The sequence below is a fragment of the Centrocercus urophasianus genome, unplaced genomic scaffold, assembly GCF_019232065.1.
Source record: "Centrocercus urophasianus isolate 14NV4802_14NV808 unplaced genomic scaffold, USGS_Curo_1.0 seq_11, whole genome shotgun sequence".
Taxonomy (NCBI): Eukaryota; Metazoa; Chordata; class Aves; order Galliformes; family Phasianidae; genus Centrocercus; species Centrocercus urophasianus.
In genome coordinates, this window is record NW_024884253.1 from 87,059,093 (window position 1) to 87,079,254 (window position 20,162).

Consider the following 20,162-nt stretch of genomic DNA (forward strand, 5'->3'; position numbering starts at 1 on the left):
AGGAACTGGCTGATGTGCTTGCCAAGCTGCTCTTCATCATCTTTGAAAAACTGTGACTATGAGGTGAAGTCCCCAGTGATGGGAAAACATCAATCCCATTTTTAAGAAAGGGAGAAAGGAAGACCTGGGGAACTACAGGCCAGCGAGCTTCACCTCTGTGCCTGGGAGTATCATAGAGCGGATCCTCCTGGAAGAGATGTTAAGACATGTGCAAGATGAGGAGGTGATCCAAGATAGCCAAAATGATTTCGCCAACAGCAGATCATGCCTGACCAATCTGGTGACTTTCTATGATACAGTGATGGCATCAGTAGACAAAGGAAGGGTAACAGGTGTCATCTGCCCGTACTTCTAGAAGGCCTTTGATATGATTCCACACCTCATTCTCATATCTAAATTGGAGAGACAGCAATTGGAAGGCTGGCCAATTTGGTGGATAAAATTTTGTTGGATGGTCACAGCCAGAATTTGTGGTCAATGGCTCTACATCCAGGTGGAGGCTAATCACAAGTTATGTGCCACAGGGGTCTGTCTGGGGTCCGATGCTCTTCAACATCTTTATCAGTGATGTAGACAGTGGGATTGAGTGCACTGTCAACAAGATTTCTGATGACAACAAGCTGACTGGTGCAGTTGACACCATAAAAGAAAGGGACACCATCCAGAGGGACTTGGACAGGCTTGAAAAGTGAGGCCACATGAAGTTATGGATGCCCCATCCTGAAGGTGATCAAGGATATGTTGGATGAGGCCCTGGGCAACCTGATCTAGCAATTGGTAACCCTGCCTATGGCAAGGAGGATGGAACAAAATGATCCTTAATGTCCCCTTCAACCACAGCCTTGATTCCTTCAGTGACAGAGAAATGTCTCTGTGTATTCTGCCAGGAAGCTCTAACCAAGTTACAATGGCTCAGCTCTTGTTTAAAATGACTGGAACATGAAACTCAGGTAGTCTGCCTAAGAGAACTGCTAAAGTTAGGAAAACAAAAGTGAAGTCCTCATAGCTCCCAAAGCAAGCTCAAAGTACTTGAAAAGTGAAAATAAAAATAAAAGATCACGACACGCCATAGACTTTTAAGTAGGCATTATTCAAGGCATTCCCTGGCATCAATCATAGATGCCTGATAATAACCGCACAAGCCCATCAGAAAGCAAAGAGGACAATGCTGCCCATAGCATTAACTTCTTTCTGCTCAAAAGTAGGGTTGTCACACTCCAGGCAAATTGCATCTGGTCCTTCAGGCCTACATACTAGCACACACATAGCTATACCAACTGCTGCTCACAACCAGATAAAGTGTGAATTGATCCCCACACAGACCAGGCCCCCAGTATCCATGTTAGGAGAGAAATGTTAGTTTCACATTGAGGTAATGACTTTCCATGTTGGACAAAATTATGAGGGGTTCACACAGTCTTTTCTAAGGAAAATCTCAATCCTGAGATCACTAGAAATTTTAACTAAGAGGTTGATTTGCTTTGCCATATGCAGGAATGTCATGGTTTTATGATTTTTGGTTATATTATTGGTATTCCACATCATAACGTCATGTTAAAGTGAGTTAAAGAGTTAATGTTCCAGTTCCAGTCCCAGAAGAGAAGAGCTACATCCTCTCATTTTGTATGATTTATTAGCTCCAGTTCTGATTGTTTTGTATTATATTGTATGATAGTGTGTTACCTTGCATTCCGATATCTTATTTAGTAAATTAGTTTGTTTCTCCTCAGATCATTGCCACTGTTTTATTTTTAGGCCCATCTCTCTAACCTTTTCCTTTTTTTCCCTTTTCCCTTTTAGGGCACTGTGGATCCCTCTGCCCCGCTACTCAAGGAACCAGCAGAAACCAGCCCATAAACCATTGACAAGGTAGCATAGAATCCACTATCTCTTGAAAGCCTAATTGAAATATACTACCTCCCATTGGTTCCATTCTTGTTTCCATCTAATTCGCAGACCTTAATGATAGTTTTCATATGTTACACTTTAAAGGACTGACAAATCTTACCTCTGGTAAGAAGGAGTTTAATTTAAAGCAGGATAAAGCAGCGTTGCAGAGCTGAGCTAAAAGAAGTGGCAATTAAAATGCATCTGCTATGATGGAATGAACTTTATTAAAGATGTTAATGATGATACTGGAAGTCATGCATGACGTTTTATTCCTTATGCATGGACTAACAGCAAAAATAATAAAAACTCCTTGACAAAAATATGAAATGTGACATTTGTAAGCCTGGCAGAACTATGATATTGCAGGCATTTTAATACAGTGACAAGAAGAAAAAAAGAAAGACATCCCTCCTCGATTGCCTATGTGTCATTTGAATGAATTTAGCTTAAATTTGCTTTTTCTTCTGTTAAAGGTCATTCTTTTGTGAAGTGATTTTTATAATTGTTGTCATTCTAGATCAGTTATGTCAAATTTAGGATAGATTAATTTTGAGACAATCACTCTATTAGATGATTAGTTGATTCATGTAATAACTCAGGCACTCATTCAGAGGACTGCTCTCCTGTATGGAGAACATACAAATTAAGCAGAGTTTTCTGTCTTTATGTGTGTAGATATCTGTATTGATCCTTACTCAAAAGTCTTTAATTTGAGCAACAGGTATCACTCTAGCAAATCATTCTGTACTCAGATTGTTCTCCACAGATTTTTACTATTGTTGTGCACCAGAAACAAGGCTTTCTTTGAATTGTTCTGGCAAGGACAAATGTTTCCACAAGGTTGACATGGTCAGCTGGTCCTCGGAGCTGATTTCCTGTTTAAGTATTTAACCCACGATGCAGCAAATAGGAACTCCAGGAAGACACATCAAGAAGCCAAACAAAATTAAATCAGTTCTATTCCTGCCCAGCATGTGCTTGGCTGAGTATTACTTTGTACAGCAACTCGGTGTTCAGCATGAAATTTAAAATTGTTTTCTGACAATATTTTTGCTAGATCTGAGAACAAATAGTGTCACAATCCTACCCTCTGCTCTTCTGTCAGCTCACCAGGACTTCCAGATAGGCATTTAATCTTTCTGGGGCTCAATTTATTCAGTACCATTTTTGACTGTGTGACTGTCTGCCTGTGCCCAGAGTTATCTGTGCTAAACCCTGAAAATCTCAGCCCCTGCAAGGTCTCATATCTCTTCTAGATTAACTCCACCCATGGTTGGTTGCCATCTGGTAATCTGCCCACTGCCTTAATTGCACTGCAGTCAGGCTTCCAACATGAATACAGTGGGAAGTCTTTGCAAAATTAACATTTCTTTTCCATATGCAAAATGTGGAAAATGTATCTACTCCAGTTTGAAACTTCCCAGTGAGATTTGTCAGTTTTTACCTGATTTCAAAGAAAAATCCATTGGAATGGAAAGGTAGAAAATAATGTAGAATGTTTTCGGGAGGCTTTAACTGCTGTCAGCATGTAGAGATGTAGAATCTCTGTGGTGGCTGCTAATATGGTATTCCTTAATGCTGTCTATATCTATCTTGAAAGATGAATCAAATGATACTTGAAGCAGTTTGATGCTTAAAAAAAAAAGAAAAAAAAAGAAGACATTTAAGAACACAGGCATCCTGATTTTGAGCATTTTACCATCAAACTGCAATGGACACTGGATTAGTTCTTAAATGAGTTAGGACCTCAGTTCAGTGAACAACTTGAGCTGCAAATCAACAAGTAATCTCACCAAAGTGAGCAACACCTCTCTACACCCACTGTTATGCCCTAAGCCAGGCACTTAATTACACCCCATCAGGCTACATTGCAACTTGCCTTGGCTCTCAATGCTGTGTCCAGGCTTCCTATCAGCAATCACCATCAATCAGGCCAATCCAATGTATGACTTCAAGCTAATCTTATGAGGTTAGAGGTTTATTTAATACAAATTCTGTTATTCTTCCCACTTTTGGTTTCTGGGCATTGTGAGAGCATTTCAGTCATGGGTTGTTTGGTTTGGTTGTTGTTGTTTTTTTTTTGAACTTTTTTCCAGTAACCACAAGGGTTCAAATCTCACTGTTTTTATTGGTGGTATTCATGAAGTGAAAACTAGGGTTCCCATGCCATTGCTGAGTTCTAAAGGCTGGAGATTTTAAGAAAAAGAAGTAAATGCCAAAAATCTTGTGATGAGATGATGTGAGCTGACAATGCAGATGTGATTACCCTGGAAGCAAGAGAGCTATCCCTGTGAAACTGGTATGAGATCAAATCCCAATCATTCATTAGGGATTGCATATTTTCTTACCCACTGTTTATAATGGAGCTACCACAAAACTGCCCTCTAGTTGCAGGAGGGCTGTTTCTGACATTTTGGACAGCTGTATTTTTAAATGCATTTCTCGCTTTCCTTCCCTCTGCAACCTACTTTGCCCATTTCCTACATTTACTTCATGAAAACTGAAAAGTTATCAAAACTTCACCTTTTTGCCTTTCCGTAACCACATATTTTCATCAAACCCATAAATTCAAGGCACATCCCTCCTGACCACGAGAAGCTTTCTTGACATGCAGACTGTGTTAATTCCCCCTTTTTAGGTAGCCTTAACAATGTTAAAATGCTGCCACCTTCTGTTAGATGCGTGTGTTGCTAATAGGTTGAAAAAAAAAAAAAACATTCTTCTATTTCCTTCAGGCTTGTAAGTTGATTTATACTGATCCTCAGCTGCATTGGTACAATATATAACATGACAGGTTAAATGCAGTGCCTGCCAAAAAGTCTTGATAGGCTCAGCTTTCGTGCAGCGGCACTTGAAAAGACCATTACTACTGCCATCCAGCTAAAGTATGCTCAATATTTTTGACAGTGAATTATCTGAACAGCAGTTTATCTCAATGTTCACTTGGTGCTATATAGCAATTTAAGGATTCAAAAGACAGAAGTGAAAAAAAAAGCAAAATCTCCTATTGTTCAAAGTGAAGAAAGTTGGAATGAGTTTTTCTGTGAATTTTAAAACAGTTGGGTATTTACTCTCAAATGCATTTCAGGGCTCACTGACAGGCAGATAATTAGCATAGGTGTAGATTGCATTCAATTTTTGTCATTTGTCCTCGAGATCTCAGGGTTTCAGAAACCCAGCTATGGGCTGCATTCTTGTTCGGAGATGGCTTGTGTATCTTCTCTGGCACTTTAAAATCATGTCAGTGAGTAGAAGTTGTTCTGAGATTCCCATCTTCCTTTCCGGAAGGCCTATGTCCTGCCCACTGGGTCACTTCAGAAGATAAAAAATCAAAAGCTTTGTGGCTGCTGTGGTGATAGGGCTCACAGAGCCCCTTGCCAAGAGAGCGTTGTTCCCACTAACTCACTGTTTGCAGCCTTTTGCTCAGTGGAGCACGATGCATTTTTCCCTGCTCTGTTCCTGCAGACCAGAAGCTGTCTCTGGGTGCACTGCCAAGACCCTCCTGACATCATTCTCAAATTTAAGTCTTGAGCTTTGATGACAGGAAGATCCTTCTGCTTACTTATGTGATCATGCAGCTAAGTAAACTTTCCTGCCTGAAATGCATTTATTAAGGAGATAAGGATTTGAGTTGATTTTCAAACTCCTGTAAATTCCAGCAAATCATTTTGGCTGCAGAGAAAGGAATTAAGATAACCAGTAAATCGTCAGCTTATTTTGGAATTATTCTAAACCTATGGTGTTGATTTGCAACTCCACAATTGTTTGCTGTAATCTTGGTTATAAAATATTGTTAAAACTTCAGAAAGAAAATGTTGGCTTTCAGGTTAAACTGAACTCTCTTAATTTGATCCCACATTGTTTCACTTTTCTGAAACTCCAGCTGAACCAAAAACATTCTGTTGTTTACTTCTGAGCACTGAAAAGTCCTTTAGCCAGAGGTTACCAGTGATTAGTGGCTTAAGGGCAAAAATACAGAAATAAAAATGTCCCAAGCAAATAATATGATAGTCACAATATCATGCTTTGCTCTCTCTCTTTGGTATGCCATGGCCAAGAATAATGTTAGGAGGTGCCACAAACATCATACTGCTTGAAAGCCATACACTGGGGACAGTGGTCTCAACCAGAAAGGGTCTGCGGACGTGTAGTGCTCCCAAAGCAGCTTCTAAGAGATTTCTAAAATACAAATAAGAAAGCAAACCTCATGTCGGTTGGGCTTAAATTATTCAGGCAGGATCTGCACCTCTTTATTTAGTAATCTGTAAAACAAAAGAAGTAGGAGATTTGCTGGCCTGAGCTATCTGTTATGTTTAGATAGATGCCAATCACTTTGATATTTAAGCCAACAAAGTCCAGCCTCATTCTGTGTGCCTCTTGTGGAAGGAAAATATTTTAAGTGAACTCTACCAGAGTATCTTTATCCTTTCTTCAATTCACTTTGGTTTTATTTTCCTATACAGCAAGGTATTAACATCAAAAGTGAAACACACCAAGATTTCATGTATTGGTAGTATTGCTGTGAGCCACAGTGGAAGCACACCACAGGGACCAAAATAAGAGTGTATGACGTGAAACTCTGCAATACAGAATGATATTCCTACATGTGAAGCACCTGAATTATTAAGGCCTATGTTAGTATTGAAGTATTCAGTGTGAACCAGGAAGGAGACCTGACAGCAGAGAACTCAAGAGAAAGCAAAATCTTCTGATGACTGTTTACAATATTGTGTCAACAGAGACAAAAGGGCTTATTTGAGTCCAGGAGAAGAAAAAGAGAAAGAAAAAAAGAAAAAGAAAAAGGAAAAAAAGAGAAAAAAGGAGGGAAGGGAAGGGAAGGGAAGGGAAGGGAAGGGAAGGGAAGGGAAGGGGGAAAATAAAGAAGTGAGGCATGCTTCTTAACCTTAAGAAATATTGTCTTGCTATGAGGATTGGAAAATGTAAAGAATTCTGTCAATCTGACCCAATTCACTAGACTTCTAGTATATTGGTTTAAAGAAAAAATTCAGTGACCACTGTTATTTGGATGTAAAACCATCTTGACAGCCATGAGTAGCCAGGATAAAGTAGGTCGCACTTTCTCCTGCTGTCTGAAGGCAGTGGCAATGCCTTGAGGGTCACTGGAGCAGAGGAGACTCTTTCTGTTGTCAATACGTGCATGCACAGGCTGGAGACCTGACTCAGTCATTTTTGCCTTACATTGTAATTACACATTCAGTGCTTCTTAGAGGAAACAGCGAATGCTTCACCTCAAACCAAATTAAATTTTAAAAATGTTATTTGACACAAGTCTTTCTGCAAGCTCCTATTTCTGTAAATGAGTGGAAGAAGTTCACACCCACGTCACCAAGAACACAATTTTCTAGTCAGCGCTACCATATCAGCTTCACCTTCCAAAATCTTAGCTGTCATTACTTCTAAGAAAGGAGTGTAATACTTTAAAGTTACTGCAACCTACAGAACTGCTCCAAAACACAATGTAAAAATCATGTGAGACATACCCTGTTTTTTTAGAGAAATACTGTTATTAGCTGCTGTCAGAAGGATCACAATCTTCCTCATTCCCAAACCAGTTGTGATACAGTTCCCTCTCCACATTACAAGCAATAAGACTGTTGAAGCAAGAAGTGCTGCCAGGGCTCTGTGTTCACACCGAGTCCAGGTCCCAGCCTCTGGCTGCTTTAGGGTCACCCCATCTCCATCACCCTATCTCTGCCACCCTGCAAGCATGCACCCAGGGGCTCCTGTTTTGACAACAGCATTGAACACTTCCACAGGCAGATCCTCCTCTTGTGGCTTAAAGATGTGACCCGGTAGTTGAGATCAATACCTTGTCACTTCATTCTTCTGCTGCTCCTTTATCCTGCAGTGAATTGAGTTTTCCGTGTTATTTGTTGTGCTCTTTCTCTTTTCTTAGAGTAGTATTTGTAGCTCATTCTGTCACCTTTCATGCACGAGGTTTTTCTTGCTGACACAGCAGCCATTAGGTACAGTTTAGCTCTTCTAACTCTGTGTATCACTTCATTACAAGAGACTTCTTAGAAATCGACCTTCGCACTCTGAATAAAAACTGAACCTGGCCTTTGATTTCTGGAAGGTGTTGGGCTACGGGATGTCAAAGAATCACAGCAATGAGCTGCTACGTGATCTGCAGTTGGCTTTGCTGGGTGCCTTAAGCAATATTGGCTCTGTTTTCTCATTTCCCGCTTGGACCCACTTTCAGTAGTGCATTTCTCAGACGCTGGAGCATGTTGCTAGAGTGTAAACACTGTAATATCAAAATCAGCTGCTCCTCCATCTGTAACTAGCATTTAAACTTCCCATGCTCTGTACACAAGAAAAAGAAACATTAACAGATGAGAGGGGCATCATTAGCAGTGCACTGCTTATAAGATCCTCTTGTCCATTCCAGCTAGAGGAGAACACTGTCCCAGTGGAAGCTCACTTCCTGCACCCATGGCTTTTGAAGGTGTCAGCCCCTCAAGTTATTATTTCAAGTTTGGTTGCATTAAATGGGCACACACTGTGCTGAGAATTAATACTCAGGGAAAATATAGATCATCGTAGCTTCAAAAGTACATGACACTGCTTGACACTAAGTTTAGCTGTGAGTACATGTGAGCCTTTCCTGTGGCTACCACTGCACATTGCATGGCCAGAGGGACAGAGAAGTCATGGACATGGCCCAGGCAGCTCCTAGTCCTAACAGGTTGCTTTTAGATGTCAACCTATTTATCAGCCCAGTGCTCCTCCATGCATAATCTACAAACAAGGGGTACCAGTCCTCTGCTTTCCTTGCTTTAAAAAGAAAGTTTAATTTTTTCATATTAATGAAGCATCAGGTTTTGAGGAAAGTCATAGAAGTAGGTAAAGCTAATACCTAGACGCTCTATACAAAATTACATGGTAAAGAACAGCAAATGCTACCCAGGACAAAATACTGCCCATTTTGATAGAAGAGAACTTGAAAAATTAAGTTATACACAATATTTTATATATATATATTTTTTTTTTTACATGTCTATGATAGGAAGAGAGAGAGAGAAATGCTTATTTTTCCGCTTGCAAAATTTAAGCGCATTAAAACATTATGAGAAGCTCTTTCATTATTTCCCATATAAACTCTTTGAATAATTTCATTTGCACAAATTTTTAAAATAGGATAATATCCTCCTAAAACACTCACTTGAAAATTATTGTATTTGTTAGTATTTCTCAATTTAATGAAACAGAGGAGGTTCTTCCAAAATTGGTACTGAACTATCTACAACTTTTGTTCAAAAACTTGGAGAGAACAAACAAAACAAAAAAAACCTCCTTGAAGGCTGCATTCAGTTATGCTTATGCTTCCCTTCATCCACTGTAAAAAGCAAAAGGATGCCAATACAGAAGCATATGTACTTGGCTGTAAGCTGTAATTCAGAGATCCCTATCTACCAGGTTGAACTGCAAGTACCTGAGTTGCTTATTTGAACAGCAGTAAGGTAAATACAAAAGCAATAAGATAAAATACTGTTAGCTTTCCCCTACTTTCACCCCATCTTTTATTGAACAGTACTTTTCATTTTCTACTAAGGTCAACCGGGCAGACTTTTTGAATCCCCTATATGTTGAAATGTAAATAAAATAAAGCAAATGGGAGGGAGATGGGAAGAGACAACTGGTCTTGATGAATACAAGTTTACACTCCATGGCAGACCCGACAAGAACATCCCACAGGCAGGCTGGGGCACCAAGGGGGTGTTTGTAGCTTCCCCAGACATCACTTGGTTTCCAGCACGGCACCAAGCTTCAGCACTCTGCTTTTGCCAGGCAGCAGCCCACTGCTCCATGGCTCAGCTTGGTGTCCCCAGGACCCTAGCAACGGGGATGCTCTCTTCCTCCAAGGAGCAGAAAGCAAGGAGGGGCAGCCACCCACCCCTACACACTTCCCCATCTTCCCAAGCAGCTGATGGGGGACTGCTGCCAGCCTTCCCATTAGAAGTTACAGAAAAGGTGAGTTTGTCTCATTTGACTATCGCCGTCAGGCAGCGTTTGCAATTAGTCCACTTCGACCTTATTCAGGCTTTGGATGCCTTTCAGTGGCGAAAAAGGGAACACTTGAGCTCCATTGAATTGGAGCGTGGCATCTGCTGCGCGCTGGGGGGAAAGGCTGGGGGTCAGCGCTTGATTTTGATAAAGCGTGCCAGATTAATTGTCTTCAGTAATCCTGTTTGTCATGGTAGATGTGCAGAGGAGTCTTTGTGGCACAGGCTGACATATGGGCTGGCCGGCTGCTCGCCTATTCAGTCCCTCCCCACACATGCTCTTCACAGTTGGCCTAGTTCCCAGAGCCTTGTTCTCCGGGGAAGCGGGCCTCCTGCACCTATTCAGCCGGCCCCCCGTGCCACAAACAGGCTCCCTAATCTGCAGGCCTGTCTGGGCTATTCAAAGCAATTGCATTATTCAGAGAGATTGAGAAAGAGGCTGAGGAGGGTGGGGGAAGCGCAAGAGGGAGAGGGAGCAGTGCGATTTTGGAAAGAAATAAGCAGCCCGGTACTTCAGGCAGAGCTCTTCAGGAGGCTGATTATAGTCCCTCTCCAAATCTGAAATTATACCCTGCCTCATTTGTAAAACAGATGCTAATAAGAGGTAATTTGGACCCTGCTGATTATTAACTTCAATGGAGGCACTCTTTTTTTTCCCTGTGTTTTTGTTAGGAATTCTTGGATTGTCCCTCACACGCTGCTCTGAAGCAGAGGATGGAACAAGAGGACAAAGGAAACTCTTCAAATAATACAGGAGCAGGATGAATGTGGCCCTGGAGAGGATCAGCGACCATCCAGCCAGGCAATGGAGTCTGGAACTGCTGATGGCACTGATGGCATCAGTCTGGAACTGATGGCCTGAGGGCCCCTGAACACACAGCCTGCCTGCACTGCCCAGGTTGTGACATGGAGCACATAGCACAGCCATCTTACGGCCTGCTTCCCCAGGGAGGGAGATGGATCTAAGCTGATGGGAAAAGGAAGAAGAAAGAAGTGGTGAGAATGAGCAATTCCTGGGTTTCTTGAGAGGCGTTTGATTATGCATTTAACTATGTGGCCATTAATGTTATTTTATAAGAGCTCTTAGGATGCAAAGTATTCATGCATGAATGGGAACAGCTACAAGGAAATGTTTACAGTTCAGTATGTCAGCCAATAAGTTGACTTCTACGGGCCATAACCTGAGCTACTTCAAAGCCTCCACTGTCTTGACAAGTGCCACAGAGGAATTCTCTACAAGTGTGTGTATCAAGTAATAGGGAAAAAATAAAAAAATAAAAAAAATGAAAAGAGAGAGCACCCAATATTCTATGTATGTTTTGTCCATGCACCTTGCACTTAGAATCATAGAATTGCTCAGGTTGGAAAAGACCTTCAAGATCATTGAGTCCAACCACAACCTAACCATCCTACCCTCACTCTAACAACCCTCTGCTAAATCATGGCCCTGAGCACCACATCCAAACGGTTTTTCAACACATTAAGGGATGGTGACTCAACCACCTCCCTGGGCAGCCTATTGCAGTGCTTAACAACCCTTTCTGTAAGAAGTGTTTCCTGATATCCAACCTAAACTTACCCTGGTGCAACTTGAGGCCATTTCCCTTCGTCCTGTCACCAGTGAGAAGAGACCAGCCCTGCTCTGCTGTAAGCACCTTTCAGATGTTGGAAGAGAGCAATCAGGTCTCCCCTCAGCCTCCTCCTCCCCATGATAAACAGCCCCAATTCCTTCAGTCTCTCCTCCTAGGGCATATTCTCCAAGCCCTTCACAAGCCTTGGTTACTGTTCAGACAAGAAACAGAAACAGGCAAATGAATTCTGCTGTAAGACATGTCCTGCAAGCTAAAGTACTGTGTCCTGCTCATAATTTCCCCTGAGCTGGAGTACACGTACACCAGTTAGTCTTTGTACCAAAAAATGTGGTGGCACAAAACTTAATGCACATGTGCTGTATGGTCTTCTGATACATCTTACAGTCTTCTGGTTGTGTTTTGTATTTCAACCTGTATTTGAAGGACTACACAAACTTTTCCTACTGCAGGCAGCAACTTGAGGATTAACATTTGGAATACTGCCTTGCAAGAAAACCATGATATACAGGAACCTAACAGTATGTCAGACAAGAGGTGTAGCTCACAAGATTACACTGTGCTTATAAGTTTAACAGTGAAGAACAATCTGAAGAATTTCAGACAGGCTCAAAGATCTTCCTTTCATTTATTACCCTAACTTTAGTTCTTTATGCCACTCCTGAAATGTCTTCAAGACAATCTTGGATTTTTCTTCAGTCCCTGTCTCCTCATGATCCCCAGCAGTTCCTCTGAACACTGCCATCCGCTATCAGCTGCTTCCAGTTTAATGTTGCCTTAACATTAAGGAAGTCAGGATTTATTTCTCCCACCACGATACTTAACACTCAGAAGTCACCTACGCTGATGCCAATTGCCAACAAAGTACTGCCTTGCTGTTGTTTTCATATCTGCCCTGGAGATCAAATATAAGACTGCACTGTAAATATAGCATCTCACACATTTTAAGAGGGAAAATCTTCTGGTTAGGAAATTAATGAAGGGAAAAGTTATTCTCAAGCCAAACCCCGACAAAATGCCTTCTCTGTAGCAAAAACATTGTGAATATTTGTTTGGATACTATCTTTGCTATTTTCGCTGCTGCTCTCACTAAATTTCATTTCCCCTACTCCTTCACTTAATGAAGCAGATATTGTACTATGAAAGAAACATAAAACAACTAACATTTACTGGGTGTCTGATTCTAGGTTGGTGTGTGGTGTGAAAGTGAGTTGTAAAGGGGAATATCCTTTGCTCAGGCAAGATTTTTCCTACTGTTCTTGATAGGTGATTGGGTCAAAATCAAAATGTTGATTCCTGAAGCTGCTCTTCTTTCAAAATAACCAAGTGTTTTAATAAAGCAAACTGGAATTTCCATGGGGCTGGCAAGGCAAAAGCACATATCAGTTATGATTGCAAAATCATACTAGAAAAACCTTTGAGGACTTTGAGCTGTTGTTGGGCACGAGTGAAAGAGAATTGTGACATGCTCAAGTAAGTAAACTCATCTTTAAATAGAGCATAATCCTTGTAGAGGAAGGATAGCTGAGTTGGCATTTCTCTTACAGGCATACAAATCTTCATCCTTTTACGGTTAGGTGAAAAAATGTGTTTTTATAAATATGTATTTGATTGGTGAAAGTATCTGCACAGATACTGTTTTATTTATTTCCCAAAAGCAGAGCCAAAGGGATTTTATATGTGGAAGCCAGTACACGTGGCAGGAGGATAAACTTCATAGATTTCAATATTTACTAGTTGCCTCAGGTGTTTTTTAATTCCCTAGGACACTGAAATAGTTTCAGCTATCCTTGAAAAATGACCTGGTCTCAGATAAAGATAAAAGGAAACATTAAAAAAGGTTTTTCAGAATCCTCAAGCAGCTGAGAAATGACTAAAGCCTCAATAGCTAGTTTTAATCTTTCAGACTAACAAGACCATCCAGGAGATCACATTTTACATGACTGTCATATTATTTCTCCATAGAGTTTGAGAAGAATCATAGAAGTTACTTACCAGTAAATAATTCAAATGGAATTGCAACCATTTAGTAGACTTGATCAAGGAACTGTATAGTTAACAGCATACCTTAAGAACTCCTTAAGAAAGATGAAGACTTTTTCCTCCAGTATATCAGTCAGTAAGTTGGTCATTTGCAGGTTGTAGCAATGAAAAGGAGCTTCCAGTATCAGCTTGCTTGATTCACTTACCTTTGCCCTTTCCCCTTGTTTTATCTCACAACTGACTAACATTTCTCAGGAGGAAAACACCTTGCTTTAGCAATAGTTGAAAGGAATTCAGTATTTGTTAAGAACTTAATGCACAGGCATGTATTGTCTAAAGATTAAAATGAAGTAAAATCAATGAGACATTTTGAATGAATTTAGTAAAATCCTTTGTTATACCTTCAAAAATGCCCACCATGCATTTTGGTGGAAACCAAGAGCAAAATCCTGACTTAGTATGTGGCCTAGTGAAATAGTACAGTGGAAAAGAGGATGAATGCATCAGTGCCTCCTAATGTGCAAATTAAAGTTGAATCTGCTTCATTAACAGGCATGAAGATGCTTTTCTGAATTGCTTTTCACTGGCATTAAGAAATTCTTGGAAGAATGTAAGTATAGAGGAGATCACCCCTCAAAACAAACTTGTTCTCAGTGGAGAAGAAATGTGTTCATGTTCCCAGCATCTTAACAATACTGTGCTCCTTCTGTTATCTCTTGCAAAGTTAACTTCTTGTTTCTACAGGGAATAAACAAAGTTCCTGATTCCTCATGGTTACTCAGTCAAGCCATCTACCACAACCATTAAAAAAAAAAAAAAGTAGTTCAAGAGAACCACATAATACATGTACACATTCATTGTTTTATGGCACAACCTGCAGTGAATTAAAAGCTGTAAGATAAAAGCAGCGACAAGTCACTGAAAAGACCTGGAAAATCAAAACAATGCTGCAGCCTCGTGACAACTGTAGCAGTGGCATCTTATCAAGATTAGTCATTTGCATCTGAAAGTCCCCAGTGAAGACACACGTAGCCCACTCTATTAAAAATGGATTATACATTTTATATCTTCATGAAAGAATTATAGGTGTGTACATTAATTATATATATTGTACATATTTTCACAAGAAATAAATGTGTAGTGGCCCAATTCTTAATTAGTATCAATCCATATCCTTATGAGTAGTCAAGAGATTTACTACTGTCTTGTTATAGGAGCACTCACCACCACTCTTTCACTTTGTAGACTGAGTATATTTCTTAACTTACCGTACCACACTCGTAAGGTCTTGTACTGATATGGAAAATGAAACAAGGAAAGCTGAAAGGGGACAATGAGGAGAGAAAAAGAACTTTGTGTTAAGTAGGGAATGCCCTTTTATTTCTACCACTACCAAGATCACTGAGTATCAGAGAAGCAACTTAATCACATTGTATTGTTTTAGATTTCTGCTAATGCCTCCTTTTTAAAAACAAAGGCATTTATCAGGAGTGAGAGGAAGCCCAACAGTGTAAGAACAAGAAATGGAGTTGGATCACATTTTTAGAGTGCCCAGCACAACTGAAAGGAACAGTCATCTCCAGAAGGCCCTTTGTCCTATTCCATGATGCCTGATTTCAGCTTTAATCTCTGGAATAACATTTGCCATTTTAGATATAGGGGGAGGCAAAATGACTGACGTTCAAATGATTACATTTTGGGTATGTAATGCCTTCCTTTAGTAGCATCAGTGGCAATTTTTTTTAATAGGAAAATCTTTGAGAAATGGCTATCACACACTTCTGTTGTGTTGTGGAAGCATAATACTCTTTTTACTTTATAAAAAGAACATAATTCTTCCCAACAAGAACTTGATATTTTCATAGATTATACAGTTTTTACCATTGATAATTTATTTTTTATTTTTTTCGTTTATCCCAGAGGTAATAATACATTTCATAGAATGGCTTGAGCTGGGAGAGTCCTCAGAAATTACCAGTTAGTTTCAACACCTCTGCCACGGGAAGAGACAACTCTCACCACACCAGGTTGCTCAAAGCCTCATCCAGACTGACCTCGAACACCTCCAGGGATGAGGCATCCACAGCTTCTCTGTGCAACCTGTTCCAGTGCCTCACCACTCTCACAGTAAAGTCCTCTGTATGAGGAAGCACCTGAACACACATCACAGTGAAGTCCAAAGTACAGTTGATGGAACTGAATAAGGAGATGTGAGTGGTTGCATGATAGAAACTTTTTTTTTTTCTTCTCTAATACTCACCCTAGTACTGGAGTAGGCAACAGTCTTCACTAAGTCATAGTAGTTAATTATTTATTGCCAAATTATACTCGTGCGAGAAACACTCCAGTGCATGTAGATTCTGTCTGAGCTAAAGGGGGATCATGTATAGAAAAAAAAATCCTAGCAATGGTAAAGGAAACTGAAAGCATGCATTTTCAGACATTTCTGCAAAGATTCTCTAATTCTGCATTCTGGTTTCTCTAATTCCCTTCCCCCATCTCTCCAAAGCTTCCAACCAGTGTTATCATTTCTGTGTTTGGAAATGAGTAAGCAAAGAGTCCTGCTTCTCAGAAATCCCCTTGCAGTGAGCTGGCTCCCTCCATCTCCTTGTATTGCCCTCCCACAGCCACCCCTCTCTCCCTGCACTGCGCACAATGTCCTAGTGACAGGTGGCTGCTGGTTTCTGTAATTCTGGGTACAGCTTCAGTCAGATCCAGTGGCCTGTAAAAAAAAAACAAAAAACCTTAAGCTTATGAAGAGAAAAAGCGCTGGCTGTGAAAGTGCTGAGGCAGGCTGGTACGGGATCTCAGCACAAAAAGCATTTAGCACAAAAAGCCAAACCCAAATGAAAAGAGCTGTTGCCATGATCATCACGAGGTCCTCTGCTGCACAGATGTCTGAACTGAGCTGAAACTGATGAGTCTTTTATGGGGAGCCCCCTCCCCTGTAGATACCCATGGCAAGACTCAGCTGCCTGGCTGAATTAATATTATTTCAAGGGACACAGTATATGTGACAGACATCTGACACTCAGTGAGTTAAGCTCACATGAGACTGACTGACAGAATTCCTTTTTTTTTTTTTTTTTTTCTAGTTACAACAGAAAGCTGATTAGGAAGTTTCCAGGAATGGATAGGATTCAGGTGCTCTGTGGTAGCAGTAGGAGCAGCATCTTAACAAGCTAATTGCTTTTAGTGTACTTAAGCAGGAGTCAGCTAACAAAGGAGACCCTGCAGCTCAGTACCCAGATACTCAATGTTTTACCACCCCACTTGTATTGATTTGCCATTCCAATTAAATAGAAATGGGAGACTCTTAACTGCGTGTTAACGTGTCTGTTCTGTGATCTGCACATAACATTTTACCCATTTAACTTGTCATATGCCTGTGAATTTATTACAGTCTCTCCCCACATATTACAAAATGCCTATAAATTATAAACCGGATGTGAGGTTGCAACACATCTTAGAAAGAGCTCAGCATCTTTTGGTCCTCTGCTCTCCAATGCACAGCTGATGTTTGTTTTCCAGTAAGACTGAAGCACACATCTGTTTTCACTGTCTTGCTTTTAAGCACAGAACATGTATTTTGTTACATCAGTGCACCTGTACAACGCCTGTTAGTTTTTCTGAAAGCAGTAGACATAGAAACCAAATGGGGGTGATGGAAGCTGAGCTCTCAGCATCTCACACATCTTGGCTATAAGCAAGGGAAGTGCATGAAAGAGAGCTGCCTCTAGTTACTGAAGGTGCTGCAGTTTGAGGAAGACAACTTTTAAGAAACACTGAACAGGAAAACATAAAAATCCCACTGTATGTGTATTAAAATGGAAAGCCTACAGGGCTTTTACTTTAAGCATCTGCCTTCCAACTTTGATGTAAAAATTCTGCTCCTTAATAAATATTTAGCACTTTAGGACACATAGCTCACTGGAAAGAAGCCAAACCAAACTCCTTATTCTTCAAAAGAATGAATTAGCAAACGAAAAGCAAGCTTTTCCAACCCTTTTTATATGACTGCAATCACTTAACATAGAGCTTGGAAGTTGAAGGTCAATTCACTAATCTACTGACTCCATCACTGAAGGGTGAAATTAATTCAGGAACTGCCAGCTCTAGCACTGCATTCAGTTATAGCATCTTGAAAAAATTTATGTGATAGTCCTCTTTGTCAGCATATCTATTCTCCTTTCTGAGCCAAACAGCACATCAACAAAACAAAAATGCACTTTACTAGCTGATAGGTTAGCTGACTATCTTTTTTGTCTGAACTATTCCCTGCTTGATCTTCAGCAGATGATGAGGAATATAAATCAGTGTGTACATGCAGAGGTGGCATGCTGTTTACACAGCAGGCTTATATTATCATAGTAATCATATATGGGTAATAAATAAAACTGTAGTGAGTAACTAAAGATATGCTCCATTCAATGAAGGTTTTGTCGTTAAACAGTTATCAAGAGCCAGACACAATATGCAGCACTCTTGTAAACTGCACCAAAGCACTCAGGCTTGACAAAGTTAAATCTGCAAATATAAAGCATTTCTCAGTTGTACCAGAACTGGCCAGGCTCAAAACTTGAAAGAGTGTCATATAATCCCTGAAAAAGTTACTTGCCATCTACATTGCTTCTAATAAAGCTGCATAACCCTGCAAACACGTGCTGCATTTGCAGACAGGGACAAGGAAAGCCCTTATGACACTTGGTCCACCCAGCCAAGGCCATATACTTTACTGGAAAGGCAGTGTGAAAACATGGGAGCAGTTGGAAAACAAGATCAAGACATCTGGCCCAGTTCTAAAGGGTAGGGTCAGTTTTTCACCATTGGCTTACTCCAAAGAGTGTCTTCAAATTGGTGAGACTGTTGATGTTGGTTCAGTATGGTTTGAGCTCGTATTTAATACATTGTGCAAGTGAAGCTGTTGTGTCCTGTAGCAGTTGCTTTCTGAAACTCCTTAGTTAGTCTCAGGCAGTATATTCCTCAAAGAGCTTAATGTAGAAGGGAGAGTAGAAGCCCAGGCAAGAACCTAGGAGAAATACAGTCAAGTCAGTTCAGCAAATAGAAGAAAGTGGTAACTCCATACTTTCATCCTCAAATACAAAAACTGTGATGTTTTAGCCCACTTCCTCTTCTAATTTGGCTGTTGCAACAGAAAGACCTCTAACATACTGTGGCTTTTGATTCACTGCAGAGGTTTTGTCACTGCTTAGATTTCTCCCGTGCAAATAATGCTTGAAAACATTGGGCCAAATTTACCCCTGGATTAACTCCACTGACGTCAATGTAATTACACTAGGAATTAATTTGCCTCACTGATATCATTTGCTGGATCCTATATCTACTTCCAACATGCAATTAGAATCCAATTTCCTCAATCTACTATACTGGAGATAGGCAGCTTCAGCTTCTTCTCAGAGATACCAGGCTAAAAAGTTGTTATTTCCTGTCATTGGCAACTGCACCCACAAAACAGCAAACAGATTTAGGCTCAGGGGTTTTGCACTGCTTAGGCAGCAGGCACCTGCTTATTAGCACTGCAAGTTTAAACCTGGACTAGGTGATCTGCAGTCTTAGCTTATCATCCTTTATTCCCCTGTGTAGGTTTTGTTTTATTCCACCAGACAACATGCAACAAACCAAATGATTTGCTGTGAATTTACTGCAGAGATCTACATATAGTAAACATGTAGTATGGGTATATATATGTAGTACAGTAGTGCCATTGCTTAAAGAATATTGACTTTCTGTATGCCACTACAAAGGATTACTGAATCAGACAATATTAAGCAATTATTTATTATACTAGGTTTTAAGAGTGAATCATTTGTCTTAACTAGATCTGAGTATAGGTGAGCTACATACAAGCTCTTTTTAGAGAGTATCGTGTTTCTATCTAAAGCTGCTGTATCAAACTCAGTAATTTGTTTGTACACAAAAAATGGACACATCACATTAAGAAATCTGTAAAATAGTACAAAAATGGTGGAAAAAAAAGGGTGTTTTTTTAGTAATTATTGAGGAGGCCCATGAAGACAGACAGCATTTTCCATCTGTTGCAGCAGTTGCCAGATCTAGCTGCTTTCCTGGTGGAATCTCTGCTGAACACAGCAAAATACCCCTGGTGTTAACTGTAGGAGGAGCTAGAATGGAGCTTTTGCTCATTACCTCATGGCAGTTCTTGTATTTGTTTGCTAAAAGTGAAAAAAATTAAGCAAACTTGAACTATTTTTCATCAAAAAAAGTATTCCAAGTTCATTGCCTATGAGTCCCATGCATAAAGGTGTAGCAATCAAAAGTACTTAATACTACAAAAAATAATAGTATGCACATCTCCCTGAGAGTAAAGCCTTCTATTTATTTCCTTGGAAACTACAACAGATACGAAGAGCACAGTAACACTATTTGATAGAGCAAATTTTCAGCTACAAAACACAATTTTTCTACTCAGTCACCACCATTAGCCAGTTTGTGCCGATCAGCTGATTGTGATGCTCCATTTCATGGTGTGACAGCTGTGCATGGCCATCAGAACAGGGCTTGTCTTTCATGTCACCATTGCCACTGCTGAAATGCGCTACCCACTGGCTCACTGTACTCACATCCACTGTTTGGACTCCATAAATGTTTATCAAGGGCCGATGAATGTCAATGGGTGCAATTTTTTCCGTGG